Source organism: Eumetopias jubatus, unplaced genomic scaffold (assembly GCF_037043125.1).
Source record: "Eumetopias jubatus isolate StellerSeaLion01/CBP00866 unplaced genomic scaffold, mEumJub1_p1.0 scaffold_2, whole genome shotgun sequence".
Lineage (NCBI taxonomy): Eukaryota > Metazoa > Chordata > Mammalia > Carnivora > Otariidae > Eumetopias > Eumetopias jubatus.
In genome coordinates, this window is record NW_028274808.1 from 129,011,064 (window position 1) to 129,026,647 (window position 15,584).

Consider the following 15,584-nt stretch of genomic DNA (forward strand, 5'->3'; position numbering starts at 1 on the left):
ATAAATGGAATACATAGTAGGCAACAGGAAGCAGGGAAATGTATCACTGACAGAACACAGTAATGTAGGATACAGTAGGGGAATACAGTGATGGAAAGCAATCAGGCTACACAGGTGACAAACAAATACTGCACAATAATAACAGACTTAGAACTCAGTAACACCATCAAGGAGAATGCATTTGCATTATAGGGATCCCAGAAGGAGAAGAGAGAAAGGGGAGCAGAAAACGTACTTAAATAATAGCTGGAAACTTACCAAACCTGGAGAGGGAAACAGAGATCCAGATTCAGGAAGCACAGAGATCTCCCAATAAATTCAACCCAAGGAGGTCCACATCAAAACATAAAATAAATTAAAATGGCAAAAAGTAGTGATAAAGAAAGAATTTTATAGATCACAACAGAAAAGAAGACCGTTACATACATAGGAAACCCCATAAGGCTATCAGCTGGTTTTTCACAGAAAGTTTGCAGGCCAGAGGAGAGTGGCACAATATAGTCAAAGTGCTGAAAGGGAAAAATCTACAGCTAAGAATACTCTATCCAGCAAGGGTATAATTCATAAAAGAAGGAGAGAATTTCCCAGACAAACAGAAATTAAAAGAATTCATGACCGTTAATTAAACCAGCTTTTCAAGAAATGTTAAAGGGGGTTCTGTGAATGTAAAGCAAAAACCATAAGTAACAGTAAGAAAAATAGGAAGCACAAAAGCAAAATGAATGAATGAATGAATGAATGAATGAATAAATAAATAAATACGTTTATCTGCAAAAATCAGTCAAGAGAAACACAAAATAAACACAAAATTTGATACCAAATATCTGAAAAGTGGAGGGGAGAGGGGTAAAGAATGGGTTCAAAATTGAGCAACCATCAACTTAATACAGACTGCTATATGAAGAAGATGTTATATATAAACCAAATGGTAACCACAAATCAAAAATAATAACAGATATGCAAAAAAAATAGATATGCAAAAATCACTATGAAACTAGATAAACTTAATCGAATATTATGCTAAAGAAAGCCAACTAATAATGATAGAAGAGACCAAGAGAAGAAAGGAAAGAGAGGAACCACAAGACAACCATAAAACAAGTAAAAAAAATGGCAATAAATACACACATATCATTAATTTATTTGAATGTAAATGGAATAAACACTCCAATCAAAAGACACAGGGTGACAGTATTGATTGAAAAAACAAAAACCCAAAAAACAAAAAAACAAGACCATCTAGTATATATCTATACACTACCTACAAGAGACTCATTTCAGACATAAGACACATGCAGGCTGAAAGTGAAGGAATGGGAAAACATTTATCATGCAAACAGATGTCAAAAGAAAGCCAGAGTAGCAATACTTATATTGGACAAAACAGAATTTAAAACAAAGGCTGTAACAACAAACAAATTAGGACACTATATAATCATAAACAGTACAATCCAACAAGAAGATAATGATTGTAAATATTTATGTGCCCAAAATGGGAACACCCAAATACACAAAGCAGGTAATAACAAACATAAAGGAAATAACTGATAGTAATACAATAATAGCAAGGGACTTTAAAATCCCCACTTAGACCAAAGGACAGATCATCCAAATAGAAAATTGACAAGGGAACAGTGACTTTGAATGACACTTTGGGCCAATGAATCTAACAGATATATTGAGAACATTCCATTCTAAGATGCATTCTTTTCAAGTGCACATGGAACATTCTCCAGAACAGATTACCTATTAGGCCACAAAACAAATCTGAACAAATTCAAAAAGATTGAAGTCATACCATGCATCTTTTCTGACCAAATCACTATGAAACTAGAAATCAACCACAAGAAAAAAACTGAAAAGTACACAAATACATGTAGGTTAAATAACATGCTACTAAACAATGAATAGATCAACCAAGAAATCAAAGAAATTAAAAAAATACTTGGAGACAGATGAAAATGAAAACACTACAGTCCAAAATCTTTGGGATACAGCAAAAGCTGTTCTAAAATGGAAGTTTATTGCAATACAGGCCTACCTTAAGAAGCAAGAAAAATTCCAAATAAACAACCTAATTTTATATCTAAATGAACTAGAGAAATAACAGCAAACAAAACCCAAAAACAGTAGAAGGAAGGAAGTCATAAAGATCAGAGCAGGAAAAAACAAAATAGAACAGATCAACAAAACGAGGAGCTGCTTTTTGGAAAAGATTAAAAAAATCAAGAAGCCTTCAGTCAGACTCATTAAAAAATATAATAAAATCAAGAAAGAGAGGGCACAAATAAATAAAATTAGAAATGAAAGGCAAAAAATAATGACTGACACCACAGAGATATAAAACATTGTAAGAGAATATTATGAAAAATTATATGCCAACAAATTGGAGAACCTAGAAGAAATGGATAAATTTTTATAAACATATAACCTCCCAAAACTGAATCAGGACAAAATAGAAAATTAAAACAGATCGATTACCAGCAATAAAATTGAATCACTAATGAAAAAACTTCCATCAAACAAAAATCCAGGGCCAGACAGCTACTCAGGTAAATTCTACCAAACATTTAAAAAGAAACTTATGGTGTATTATATGCTGGCTAACTGAACATCATAATAAAAAAAAAGAATTAATATCTATTCTTCTCAAACTATCTCAAAAAAAGAAGAAGGAAACTTCCTAATTTATTCTATGAGGAGAGCATTACCTGGATAACAAAATCAGATAAAGACACTACAAAAAAAAGAGAACTATGGGCCCAAATCTCTGATGAACATAGAGGCAAAATCCTCAACAAAATATTAGCAAACCAAATCCAATAATACATTAAAAAAATTATTCACACAGTCAAGTGACATTTACCCCTGGGATGCAAGGATGGTACAATATTCGCACATCAATCAATGCGATACACCACATCAATAAAAGAAGGCATAAGACCATAACATCATTTCAATAGATGCAGTAAAAGCATTTGACAAAGTACAGCATTCATTCATGATAAAAACCCTCAACAAAGTATGATTAGAGGGAACATACCTCAACATAATAAAGGCCATAAATGAAAAACCCACAGCTAACATCCTACTCCATGATGAAAAAACTGAGTGTTTCTTTCCCCTAAGGTCAGAAACAAGACAGGGATGTCCATTATCACCACTATTATTTAACATAGTACTCAAAGTCCTAACCACAGCAATCAGACAAGAGGAAGCAGTTGAATTTCTATACACCAACAACAACAGAAGAAAGAGAAATTAAGGAGTTGATCCCATTTACAATTGCACCCAAAACCATAAGATACCTAGGAATAAATTTAACCAAAGAGGCAAAGGCTCTGTACTCAGAAAACTATAAAATACTCATGAAAGAAATTGAGGAAAACACAAAGAAATGGAAAAACGTTCCATGCTCATGGATTGGAAGAACAAATATTGTGAAAATGTCAATGCTACCTAGAGAATCTACACATTTAATGCAATCCTTATCAAAATAGCATCAACTTTTTTCAAAGAAATGGAACAAATAATCCTAAAATTTGTATGGAACCAGAAAAGACCCTGAAGAGCCAGAGGAATATTAAAAAAGAAAAGCAAAGCTGGTGGCATCGCAATTCCGGACTTCAAGTTCTATTACAAAGCTGTAATCATCAAGATAGTATGGTACTGGCACAAAAGCAGACACATAGATTAATGGAACAGAATAGAGAGCCCAGAAATGGACCCTGAACTCTATGGTCAACTAATCTTCAACAAAGGAGGAAAGAACATGCAATGGGGGAAAGACAGCCTCTTCAAAAAATGGTATTGGGAGAACTCAAGGGCTATATGTAAAAGAATGAAACTGGACCACTTTCTTACACCATATACAGAAATAAACTCAAAATGGATTAAGGACCTTAATGTGAAACCTAAAACTATAAAAATCCTAGAAGAGTACCCAGGTAGTAATTACTCTGACACTGGCTGTAGCAACTTTTTTCTAGATATGTCTCCTGAGGCAAGGGAAACAAAAGCAAAAATAAACTATTGGGACTACATCTAAATAAGCTTCTGCACAGCAAAGGAAACAATCCACAAAACTAAAAGACAAACTACGAAATGGAAGAAGATATTTGCAAATGACATCTCTGATAAAGGGTTAGTATCCAAAATACATAAAGAACTTACAAAACTCAACACTCCAAAACTAAATAATCCAATTAAAAAAATGGGCAGAAGATATGAACAGACATCTCTCCAAAGAAGACACACAGATGGCCAACAGACACATGAAAAGATGTTCATTATCACTTGCCATCACGGAAATGCAAATCAAAATGATAATGAGATATCACTTCATACCTGTCAGAATGGCTAAAATCAACAACACAAAAAATAAGAGGTGTTGATGAAGGTGTGGAGATAAAGGAACCCTTGTACACTGTTGGTGGGAATGCAAACTGGTGCAGCCACTGTGGAAAATAGTATGGAGGTTCTTCAAAGAGTTAAAAATAGAACTACCCTATGATCCAGCAATCACACTATTGGGTATTTACCCAAAATATGTAAAAACACTAATTCAAAGAAATACATGCACCCCTATGTTTATTGCAGCATTATTTACAATAGCTAAATTATGGAAGCAGCCCAAGTATTCATTGATAGATGAATGGATAAAGATGTGATATGTATGTGTGTGTGTGTGTGTATGGAATACATATATATAGAATATATACATATATATGGAATTACTCAGCCTTAAAAAGGAATGAAATCTTGCCATTTGCAATAACATAGATGGACACACAGAGTATAATGCTAAGCAAAGTAAGTCAGTCAGAATAAAACAAAACCATATGATTTCACTCATGTGTAATTTAAGAAACAAAACAAATAAGCAAAGGGAATAAAAGAGAGACAGTAACCAAGAAACAAACTCTTAACTACAGAGACCAGGCTGATGGTTACAGAGCATAGGTGGGTGGAGTTATGGGTGAAACGGGTGATGGGGATTAAAGAGTAAACTGATAATGTACAGAATTGTTGAATCACCATATTGCATACCTGAAACTAATACAATACTGTATGTTAACTCTACTGGAATTTAAAAAAATAATTAAAAAAAACAAAAAGTAAATAAACAGGTGATATTTCTATGTGGGGAAAAGGTTGGACAGGTTTGCTAGCAGTCCCCTTATAAGATTAGAGATGTCCTTTCTATGAGACAAAGAACCTTATGTGCAGAATATTCATCTGAACTCTTTCTATAGTAACTCCATGGGACTTGCGAGTTGAAAGGGGGCAGAAAAACTGATGCAAACATGAAGACCATCCTGTTTGTTGTGCTGTAATAAACTGCCTTGAACTTACTATTTCCTTATCAACCAAATCCATGAAATATGGCAAACTGGCATATGGCTTGCTGCTTTGAAACTGCTTGGTTACTTGGCAAAATAATAATCATGTGTGCATTAAAATTAATACGATTGATATACTAAGAAATTGGGAGGCTAAGGTAGCCCAAATAAAATGCATTTATTATCAAATTGAATCAAGCTGGAAGACTTAACTGGATACCACCTACAAAAACTAACTTCAAATATAAATCATAAATACATTTTAAAAAATGATAAAAATAGGGGTGCCTGGGTGGCTCAGTTGGTTAAGCATCTGCCTTTGGCTCAGGTCATGATCCCAGGGTCCCTTTATCGAGCCATGCATTGGGCTCCCTGCTCAGCTGAGAGCCTGCTTCTCCCTCTCCCACTCCCCCTGCTTGTGTTCCTGCTCCCGCTCTCACTATCTCTGTCTCTCTCTCTCAAATAAATAAATAAAATCTTTAAAATAAATAAATATATAAATAAAAATGATAAAAATAGATACAATGCAAACACTAGTGAAAAGAAAGAGAGGTTATATTAAAAATAGCCAAAGTAGATATCAGAGCAAAACATATTACCATGTATAAAGAAGGATATTTCATATTCATAAAGGGGACATTAGTTTAAAAAGGAAAAAAAAATTCTAAATAATTTTGTATTAAAGAAAAGAACTTCACAAATATATAAAGCAAAAACTGACAATTAAAATCCATAATTATAGTCAGAGATTTCAATATCCCTCTCTCGGTGATAGAAAAAATAGACATAAATTTAGTAATAATGTAGAAAACTGGAACAACACAATCAGCCAATTGCCCCACTTGAAACTTATAGACCACTTCACCAATAAGAGCACAATACACATTATTTTCAAGTTCACATAGAAAATTTACCAAGACAGACCATATTCAGGACTACAAAACAAATACTAGTAACTTTAAAGGAATTCAAGTCATACAAAGAATTTTCTCTGATCAAAATGAAATTAAAATAGAAACTGGTACAGAAAAATCCCAAAATGTTGGGGAAATAAATAGCACACTTTAAAATAACCCATGAGTCTGGGGCACTGGGTGGCTCAGTTAGTTAGGCAACTGCCTTCGGCTCAGGTCATGATCCTGGAGTCCCGGGATACAGTCCTGCGTTGGGCTCCCTGCTCAGCAGGGAGTCTGCTTCTCCCTCTGACACTCCTCCCTCTCATGCTTTCTGTCTCTCATTCGCTCTCTCTCAAATAAATAAATAAAATCATAAATAAAATAAAATGAAATAACCCATGAGTCAAATGCAAAATCAAAGAGAAATTAGAAAGAATTGTTAATAGAATTGAAATAAAAATGGACCATATAAAAATTTATTAGGTTTTGCAAAAGTAATACTTAGTGGGAAATTTAAAGAAATAAAGACCTATTTTGGAGAGTAAAAAAAAAAATCCCAAATAAACATCCAGTTTCCATTTTATACTACTGGGAAAAGAAAAGCAAATGATATTTAATGTAATTAAAACAAATAATGTAGAGAAAAATAAAAATAAATGTAATAAATAGCAGAGAACAATCAGAGAAAGTAAATATAACTAAATGGAATGGAATATTACTCAGCCATAAAAAGAATAAGATCTTGCTATTTTCGGTAACATGGATGGACCTAGAGGGTATGATGTTAAATGAAATAAGTGAAATAAGACAGAGAAAGACAAATACCATATTACTTCACTCATATATGGTACCTAAAAAACAAAACAAATGAATAAACAGACAAAAAGCAGAATCATATTTTTAAATACAAAGAAAAAAACTGATGATTGCCAGAGGAGAGGGGCTTGGAGGATGGGCAAAATAAGTGAAGGGGAGTGGGAGATAGCTTCCAGGTATAGACTGATTAAGTTATAGGAATAAAAGCCCCAGCATAAGGAATATAGTCAGTGATACTTTAATAACATTGCATAGTAACTGATAGTAGGTACCTTGTCCTGAAATTAGCATAATGTAGAGAGATATTGAATCACTGTGATGTACCTCTGAAACTAATGTAACATTGTGTGTCAACTATACTCAAAAAAAAAGTGTATTTTAAAAATAGAAAAAATATGGGCGCCTGGGTGGCTCAGTTGGTTAAGCCACTGCCTTCGGCTCAGGTCATGATCCTGGAGTCCCGGGATCAAGTCCCACATCGGGCTCCCTGCTCAGCAGGGAGTCTGCTTCTCCCTCTGACCCTCTTCCCTCTCGTGCTCTCTATCTCTCATTCTCTCTCTCTCAAATAAATAAATAAAAATCTTTAAAAAAAATAGGAAAAATATTTAAAGAGATACTCCAGCAAAGAAGATATACAGATGGCAGGGGCACCAGGATGGCTCAGTCAGTTAAGCATCTGACTCTTGGTTTTGGTTCAGGGCATGATCTCAGGGTCGTGAGATGGAGCCCTGAATCGGGATCCTTGCTCAGCTGGGAGTCTGCTTCTCTCCCTCTGCCCCCATTCCTGCCTCTTTCTCAATCTAAAATAAATAAATAAATAAATCTTTCATAAAAAAGAAGATACACAGATGGTAAATAAATTCAGAACAAAATGTTTAACAATAGGAAAATGCTAATTAAAACCACAAAGAAATACTTAACCTACTGATGAGAAAAGCTTGAATTAAAAAGACTGAGTGCATCAAGTGTTAACTAGGTAATCTCATATATGCTAGTGGGAATGTAAACTGGTACAACCATTCTGAAAAAGTTTGACAGTTTCTTAAATATTTAAATTTACTCCTCTCATATAATTCTAGTCCTAAGTATTTATCCATACGATGGAATACTACTCAACGCTGAAAATGAATTGACTATGGATAAACACTGCAGCATGGATGAATGTCAAAATAATTATGTTGAGTGAAAGTTTTTCTATCTTTAGAAGACAGAATATGTATTCTATAGAAATACATTTTATTTTAGAAAACTCCTGTGTTTGAAATTGGTAACTTAAAAGACTGAAATTGTAGGTCAGTACTAACTAGTCATGTGAATGAGAGTGATTGAAAAAAGTCGTAAAACACTGCAAACTTTTTAAATATAAGTTTTTAAGTGGCCTATGACAAATGACTTATTCTTGTCACTGTCTTTGGTTGATAATATCTGAGGTCCATTATTTAATGTTTGAGGTTGTCACTTATACATTCTCTTACTTCAATATCTTGACATCTTAAAATCATGGTCTTTTCCAAAATTGTAACTTCCTTTGGAATAATCTTGTGATAGATTTTAATCATTTAATATGGTATATAAATTATTTTTCATACTTTTAAGTCTTTTTTTGTAAAGAATAACATCTAGCTTAGCAATTATTTCTTATGGGGATATATTCTTGTACTTATCAGTAACCAGAGTTTTGAATCCCTTCTGTTATTTATTCATATTGATTATACTTCACTCTCACTAGGAACTTTTAAAACAGTAAACTCCATACAGAAGCTAGTTTATTAAACTGACACTTTAAATTTTCTAGGAAAAATCAAGTAGACTCATGAGCAGGATGTGTTTTATAGCTATATATTGTCAATACAGAAATAATCTTAAAATTGTATCAGTGCTGGTGTTTATCCTATACTTGATGTCAGTGTATATAATATCTACACCCTTTATATTTACCATATTAGAATTATAATATTGTTCATATTACATATGAATAAACTGCAAAAATTTACTCTCTCAATTGAATGAAGGAAAATATTCTCTACTCTGCATAATTAACATAAATGCTTATACATATATTTTATATGCTTTTAACTTTTTAATTTTAATTTCTAAATTAAATTAAATTTTTATTTTTAATGTGCATATTTTAATTTGCTTTCTTTTAATTCTTGGAAGTTGATTTCAAAAAAGGAAATAATTTTTGTTTTGCAATTTAGGTCTCCATACATGTTATTCAAAGGGTGCTCCATAGACCATCAGCATCAGCATCACTTGAAGTATATCAAGAATGTGAGATACTCAGACCCACATACTGAATCAGAACCCCTGGTCATGGGGTCCAATAATCAGTCTGTGATTTACCAAACTCTCCAGGTGATTTGTATGTTATTTATTTTCTTGGTTAAAAAAGAAGACAAAACAAAATAAAAACAAAAACAAAACTTCAGACAATTAGCTTTCCATTTAGTAAACAAGCAGTCATAGGCAATTTGTATAGACACTAAAATTTGTAAATATATTCTATATGAGTGTTCAGAAGGTTTTCCACTTTTTTCACATAAAGTCTACAATATAATCTGTCCACAAATACATGGGAAATATGCAATGTCCAATATAGCATGAGTAAGTAATACTGTCAGGTTCCTTACTATTCTTTATTTTTTTGTGAAATGAATGTTTCAAAGAGAAAACAGCTAGATCTGGGTGAGGGACACAAAGAAAATATATAGTATTCATACTAAAAACTGAAGTATATTGGTATATTTAACTACAGATAAAGTTCAGAACTAAGAAGGGACTTGATCTCACAATCATGTTCACAGTCTTAAGGCTGACATACGTTTACAGTTATTTTATTCTTTGGTGAAATAATTTCAATTATGTCTGAGAAGCCGAAACCAGGAATACTAACATTTTTTTAAAGATTTGATTGATTGATTGATTTAAGAGAGAGAGAGCACGGGATAGGAGCAGAGGGGAAGGGAGAGGGAATGAGAGAGGGAAAGAATCCCAAGCAGACTCTGTGCTCAGCGCAGAGCCCAACATGGGGCTCGATCTCAGGACCCTGAGATTATGACCTGAGTTGAAACCAAGAGTCAGATGCTTAAGCGACTAAGCCACTCAGGTGCCCCTAGGAATACTAACTTCCTCAGACCAATTAATTTTAAAGATATAAAATATAAAGTTAACAGAATTCCTTCTAGTATTTTTAAATAAGTATTTTATAAATATGTTCAATCTCGCCTCAGTTGATTTAACTATTAATATATAAATATTTCAAGTCACTGTCATCATTTTCAAATACTAAGTGTTCCTTACTTCCAATTTACTTTCAGCATTAAAAAAAGTCAGTTGTTAAAATGACTGCTTGAGCTGACAATTTTTTTTTGCCTTTTCTTAAAAACCACTACAGGTTTTAATTTCATCTGATATCTGAAAAGTTCCAACCAAGATATTCTATACTTCTGAAACTTCACTCTGAATGGAATTCTAACATATTAAAAATTACATGAGCAGAATAAATGGATGGAATCAGGTTTATTTTAAGATTTTATAACATAAGAATAATATTATGGATAAAAGGTTTAATACATAAGTCTTGTGATAATTCTCTGTTAAGTAACTAAAAACAATTCAAACAGATGAAATTAAATAATTAATCATCAGAACTTTGGTGCATCACTTTAAGGCATAAAAATACATTACTTATGATATTAAAATATAAGCACAAATGATGGGCACATTACTAATAAAACTGAGGTTATCTAAAATCTAAATGCTCCCCTAAGAAAATAATTTTTTCTTTTTTAAGGCATCTAATAATGTAACTGTTATGGCTGGATATCTAATATATACTTAAAACGTTATAATTCTGGCAGGTCATTTGTCTCTTGTATGTTTAACCTTTGGGCATGAAAGTCATCTCATCCTGTGGGACATCAGGCTCTAGTTATTAAGCACCATTATTTTGATACTATAACATAAATAAAAGCAGATTACTTTGTTAAATTTTTGTATAATCAAAACAATATTTCAAAAGAAAGATAAAATGTAAATAGCAATGGTAAATTTTATCCAGACTCTCCTAATGTTTTATTTGATATTTTCATTATATTTAGGCAGATTTCTTAAATGAAAAAGTTTGCCATTCCATGTTCTGCTGGTAAAACCCTACATTATTATCTCACAAGTTATAATGGCATACATGAACACTTCAATTTAATTTCTCTGTTACGTAAAGGCAAAACTAAAGAAAGACAATGTAGTGGGGAAACACATTTTACTGTCTTTCATGCCTTCCTTACAAAAATAACTCCTTTCTCAATTTATTTAGTCCTGTGAGACCGCCTGCCACAGTGATAGAATGTGATCAGAATGTTAAATAACATTTCCCTATCCATACCTTGATGTGGTGATTGGTCAAAGGACAGGCAGCAGAATCAAATGGCTACTTAAATCCTTTCCTAAATATTTATGTAAGTACCTTGGGAGAAAGGGCCAAGCTTCTAACTGAATTATGACTGAAAAGAAGCAAAGTTTGGCTCTAAGAAGAGCCATAGTTTTATGTGGAGAAAGCCTATCTGAGAACCTGAGCCACCACGTGGAGAGAAACAGAGTAGACGCATTCAGAATCCTATCATGTAAGCCATGTCATATTCATTACTTGTGAGTTAAAAAGGTCAATACAACACCTTTTTTTCTTAAGCTAGCTTGAGGTGTTTTGCTTTTTGTTTTTTGTTTTTATTTTTTAAATGCAGTCCTATAAAATTTGCCTACTGGATGTCAACACATTCCCAAAGAACAAGTTCCAAAGGTTTTATTTAAATTTGGAGTGTAAAGATGTTTCTTCTTCTTAAGTAAAGTCATTTTAAAATAATTACAATTATATTTAATTAGGTTATAAATCTAAATTTATGTATTTGACAAAATATATACACAGTCCCTACTATTATGCCAAACATTGAGCTAATCATTTTGGATATATTAGTGAACAAGGCAGTATGATCCCCTCTCACAAAGCTTTTAGTCTTGTAGACTAAATAATGAAGCACACAAGAATATGAATAAACTATAATATAGAATATAATACAAAATATCTATATTGTTTTGAGACCACAGAAGAGAAGCATCTAAACAGAGTTTAGGAGTAAAGAAAGGTGATATGAATAAGTACCCAGGGGGGATATAGAATAATATATACAATACAAAAGAGTTAGTAATTTAGATAGAATTTAAAGAGCCTCTATAATTTAACTGATGGCTCTAGAATCACAGGGTTTTGTTTGTTTTCTATTTGTTTTTTTAAGTTAGAACAACTAAATGCATTGAAAGCCCATTAGTTATCCTGTGATCTGATATAATACAATAAATCCAGAGTAAGTTTTATGGAAATAGAAACATTTTGCAATCACTAACAATATCTATGCATTATTAGTTATTATACTCATTTAACATAAAATTTTTAATCTAATAATGAATTCCAAAATATACATTAAAGCTCTCTGGAATTTATAAAATTATTTTGTACAAATATTTTCATTTGATCTTAAGAGACTGCTCTTGACCTTACCCTACCAATTTAATATTTCAGAGGTAACTGGAGCTCAATAAGAGTGAGATTTTTCCTGTGTACTGAGTTAACATAGAGAACCAGAATTTGAATTCAAACTTTCTGAACTTCAAACTACATTTCTTGTCAGCTGTATTGAACAGCCCAGTATGCAGAGTGCTGTATTAGGTACTTCAAAGGAACTAAGAACTATAAGATATCATTATTTACAATAGCCAAGATACAGAAATAACCTCAGTGTCCACCAATGGATGAACGGATAAAGAAATGTTCACACACACATACTCTCTCTTTCTCTTAATCTTTCTCTCTCTCTTTCATATACACACACACAGGAATATTATTCAACTACAAAAAAGAACATGGATGGACCCTGAGGGCATTATACTAAGTGAATTAAGTCAGATCAAAAGACAAATACTGCATGATCTGTTTTATATATGGAATCTTAAAAAAACAAAAACAAGTTTGCAGGTACAGAGAACAGGTTGCCTGAAACAGGGAATAGGGGGTGGGAAAATCTGTGAAGGGGATCAAAAGGTTAAAAAAGGTATAATCTATGAGCTTCAAGTTTTCATACTCTACTTCAACAGATGGGGGAAAAAAGTGGAACACTAAGTAAAAATATAAAGTAGTTGGAAGTATGTGAAAAAAAGCATTAGAATTAATCATTATTGGTTATCAATTAGAGAAGGAAAAGTGCTGTGTGTAAGAGCTGGGAAGCTAATTGTTGCCATTGACTCTAACTATTAAGGTTAAAGTAACAAATAAGTTTATGTATCCTCAGAATATACCCTTCATTCATTACAAGGGAGGTGAGATCACAAAATTAAACATAATTACTAGATGGTATTTCATATGCTCACCCATCCTCACACAAATGCACCTGTAATAGTTTTTGTGTATCTTTATAACATTTTTGAAGCTGTTAAATGAACAGAGAAATACACAGAAAATAAATGAATAAATACTATTGACCTAAATTCTAATATCCCTCTTTAAGGTCTCTAATATAATCAGTTTCAAGCCTGCTATTCAAGGGACACAATGTGTGAGTTCAAATTCAATGTTTTCTTCATAGAGTAAGAAATACTCTATAATACACGAAGTTCCAATAGGTCACATAATACAATTGGCTAATTCATAATGGAGCCATCCTCATAATCTGCTATATTTCAAACTAATATGAACAGATCAAAACCACAGCCAGAAAACTACTCTGTCCACTATACTTCCCTGATTTTTATAGGACTTTCTAGTTTAAATAGTGTATAATAATATATTTTAGAACACTGAAGTAGGCTATACAAAATGGTATAAAAATAAAAAACTCTGACAAATTATATTTCCTTACAGCTTGTCATTATTATTATTGGATACTTGGAGAATAATGAGAGAAACATGCCAGGGTTTTACATGATAAACTCAGGAATAGCAACATTGTAATCTTAAGTAATGTAAGAATAGATCAAGATTTTAATCTTCATAATGTGATATATCTGAATGTTTTTGGAATTTAACAAATATGTCAATTTCTGCGATATTAGTGCTATGTTTTTCTTTATATTTTTAATAAACTATTAAAATCTATGTCTTCAAATAAAGTATTTGTCATTTTTTCTAAATTTTATTTTATTATGTTAGTCACCATACATTACATCATTAGTATTTGTTATAGTGATCCACGATTCATTGTTTTTGTATAACACCCAGTACTCCATTCAATACGTACCCTCCTTAATACCCATCATTGGGTCAACCCATCCCCCCACCCCCCTCCCCTCTAGAACCCTCAGTTTGTTTCTCAGAGTCCATAGTCTCTCATGCTTTGTCTCCCTCTCCGACTTTCCTGCCTTCCTTTTTCCCTTCCTTCTCCTAATGTCCTCCGTGCTATTCCTTATGTTCCACAAATAAGTGAAACCATATGATAATTGACTTTCTCTGCTTGACTTATTTCACTTAGAATAATCTCCAGTCCCAACCATGTTGATGTAAAAGTTGGGTATTCATCCTTTCTGACGGCTGAGTAATATTCCATTGTATATATGGACCACATCTTCTTTATCCATTCATCTGTTGAAGGGCATCTCGGCTCTTTCCATAGTTTGGCTATTGTGGACATTGCTGCTATGAACATTGGGGTGCATATGGCCCTTCTTTTCACTATGTCTGTGTCATTGCGGTAAATGCCCAGTAGTGCAGTTGCTGGGTCATAGGGTAGCCTTATTTTTAATTTTTTGAGCACCTCTACACTTTTCCAAAGTGGCTGTACCAACTTGCATTCCCACCAACAGTGTAAGAGGGTTCTCCTTTCTCCACAACCTCTCCAACATTTGTTTCTTGCCTTGTCAGTTTTTTCCATTCTAACTGGTGTAAGGTTGTATCTCAGTGTGGTTTTGATTTGAATTTCCCTGATGGCTAATGATGATGAACATTTTTTCATCTGTCTGTCAGCCATTTGTATGTCTTCTTTGGAGAAGTGTCTGTCCATGTCTTTTGCCCATTTTTTGACTTGATTATTTGTTTCTTGGGTGTTGAGTTTGAGAAGTTCTTTACAGATCTTGGATACCAGCCCTTTATCTATAGTGTCATTTGCAAATATCTTCTCCCATTCTGTGGGTTGCCTCTTTGTTTTGTTGACTGTTTCCTTTGCTGTGCAGAAGAATTTTATCTTGATAAAGTCCCAAAAGTTCATTTTTGCTTTTATTTCACTAGCCTTTGGAGATGTATCTTGAAAGAAGTTGCTGCGGGCGATGGCAAAGAGGTTATTGCCTATGTTCTCTTCTAGCATTTTGATGCATTCCTGTCTCACATTTAGGTCTTTCATCCATTTTGAGTTTCTTTTTGTGTATGGTGTTAGAGAATGGTCGTTTCATTCTTCTGTATACAGCTGTCCAATTTTCCCAGCACCATTTATTGAAGAGACTATCTTTTGTCCACTGCATATTTTTTCTTGCTTTGTTGAAGATTATTTGA

At 32.9% G+C, this 15,584-nt stretch overlaps 1 protein-coding gene across 1 annotated transcript in view; it reads right to left on the bottom strand.

Moving 5' to 3' along the window:
- Positions 1-15,584, bottom strand: part of CCSER1 (coiled-coil serine rich protein 1) — a 723,573-nt gene that overhangs the window by 294,385 nt on the left and 413,604 nt on the right. The window lies entirely within an intron of this gene.